The 2,278-nt window shown below is 39.6% G+C and overlaps 1 long non-coding RNA gene across 1 annotated transcript; it reads left to right on the top strand.

Annotated features, from left to right (window-relative positions):
* The first annotated feature begins 1,205 nt into the window (after nucleotides 1-1,205).
* Nucleotides 1,206-1,874, top strand: LOC117184650 (uncharacterized). The gene is made up of 2 exons (XR_004470060.1): nucleotides 1,206-1,533; nucleotides 1,588-1,874. It is a non-coding gene; the product is annotated as an uncharacterized lncRNA (long non-coding RNA).
* Nucleotides 1,875-2,278: the final 404 nt, after the last annotated feature.

The following is a 2,278-nucleotide window of genomic DNA, read 5'->3' as shown; positions in this document are numbered from 1 at the left end:
TTAGTCACAGCAGGTCTAGTACCTGTGGTGGCAATATCCGGAGGTCCGGAACGTCTATTTACTGGTGGGATCGGGATAGACGGGACAACCAGCGAACTTGCGGACACCACGGACACGGACGCTGCAGACGTACTTGGCTGCACATTCTCCGAGGCGATGAATTCGGCTACCGAATCTGCATCGCCAGCAGCTGTCGTTGCCTCTGGAGTGGCAAACGAGATCAACTGCTGCACACTTGGAGTGGTCGGAGTCAGTTTTTCGGCGGCGCACGGCTGAGTGACGGTTGGCACTTGCAGGTCCCGCGGAGTGACCTTTTTGCGCCTCGGAGACTCATTCAGCAGTTTTAAACCGCTAAACTGAGCCTCCATGGCTAGGAGCCGATCGTATTGGTTTTTAAAACCAACGGTCAGCTCCTTAAAGCCACTCCGCGTCTGCCTCATGAAAGCCACCATGTCTTTCTCCACCGCACGGCATGCCTCGCAACTGTAATGCAAGCCATTACGTTTGGCTATGGCATCGCTCACGAGGCCAGAAAATCCCGCGCATTTTGCGTGGACTACGCTGTCGCAGAGCCAGCAGGGGACATTCGGCTGATCGTGAGTGATCTGCTTCTTGCAGGTTTTTTTGGCGCAGACCACAGCGAATTCTATTTTATTTTTATTATTTAAATATTTTCTTAAGAAAATTTGCAAAGAAAAATTAAAATCAAAAAAATTAAAAATTTCCAAAACAAATTGGTATCAGACCAAAGTGCCAGACAACGCTCAAAGCGGAATTGGCAAGAAAAAAAAAAGAGAGCAGAGTGGAGAGCGGAGAGCGGTTATAGCGAGAGCTACTAGACAGAGAGCGCTATTGCTCAGAAAGTTGAAAGAGCGAGAGAGAAAGAACAGTTATTGAGGTTGAGGTGATAGCGAGAGAGTGATAAGACAACAAAAGCTACCAGACGAGAGCGGACTGCAATGCAATACTCACTCACTGCAACAACACAACACAACACAAGCCGACGCCGAAAAATAAAAAGTTAAATAATATTTTAACACAAATCAAAAGGCATGCACTCGCGTAAATGAATAGGTTTCCAGATTGTTGTCTGGTTAGAAAGTATATTTAGAATTTAGTTAGGAAAACTCCGGCTGTTTATTCGAAACAAAAGGAAAAAAATGCGGAGCGCAAAACAAAAACACGTCTGATCACTACGAAAGAGAACGGAAGTTCAGTTTAGTTTTCAAAATTTTAAAATTCCCTATGTCCATATAACCAGCGAGTTTTTCTAAGCATGAATTTTAAAATATATTTGATTCTTTATATCTGATTTTATATTGATGAAGATAAGATTCATCGAGCTTACAAATTTGAGTTAACGCAATATATAACTCTTTATTGCAAGGAATGGATCTTAGTTCACCTTTTATTGATGTAACAAATAAATGTATATCATAACGAGACAAGTTATGAAAAACTACAGGGAAAAAGGGATCGCTTAATCTAAATTTCTGTTTACCCAACTTATGAATAGGACCTACATATTGACCTGTAAACTGATCAAAGAATTTTTCTCGATCATCATCAGAAATTTGTTTCCCGCAGGCATAGCAAACGCCATGTTCCTGGTAATCCTCATCCCAAATGTTAAACTGGTAGATTGGTTTTTTATAGGACTTCCAGTACATCTCATAAAGTCCATCGACTTTAATCGTAAGTGCTTGACAAAATTTTTGGATACAATCCGGTCCTGAAATAACAAAATCATAATGTTTATGAGTTTATTACCTTTGCTGGATTGTGAAAATATTTACCACATCTCATTAAGATGAGCATTGTATTTATGTAAAATAAAAAATGCTGCACATTCTGTATGCCTCTGTACCTCTGTATATTAGTTGATGATTTTGATGGTTCATTAAGATTTATAGGGTAGTTTTCCAAAACTGCTTCGATGTCAGCCTAAATTACTACTGGTGGAGATAGTTTTTAAGAAAAACTTTTGAAGCCAGTTTTGGTATTAGGTTCAGGATACAAAGCAGCATCTTTTCCACACTCTTTAGTGTCATGTATAGTATTTGTTGTACTATAAAATTGCAAGCAGTTCTCGCAGAAATATGGGATTTCTGTATTATGGGATTTACTATGTATTATGGGATTTACTATGTTGTGAATAACATAATTTTCTCATGCAATTTCCTCCAATATATGCATAATGCATCATTTGCATATTTTCAGTATTAGTTCCAAGCAAGTTTATGTGGTGAGTCCAAATTTTCCTAGTCCTCACTGTTGG

This window comes from Drosophila pseudoobscura, chromosome X, assembly GCF_009870125.1.
Source record: "Drosophila pseudoobscura strain MV-25-SWS-2005 chromosome X, UCI_Dpse_MV25, whole genome shotgun sequence".
In the NCBI taxonomy this organism is placed as follows: Eukaryota; Metazoa; Arthropoda; class Insecta; order Diptera; family Drosophilidae; genus Drosophila; species Drosophila pseudoobscura.
The sequence above is the reverse complement of the archived record's forward strand: the minus strand, read 5'-3'. Positions and strand labels throughout refer to the sequence as shown.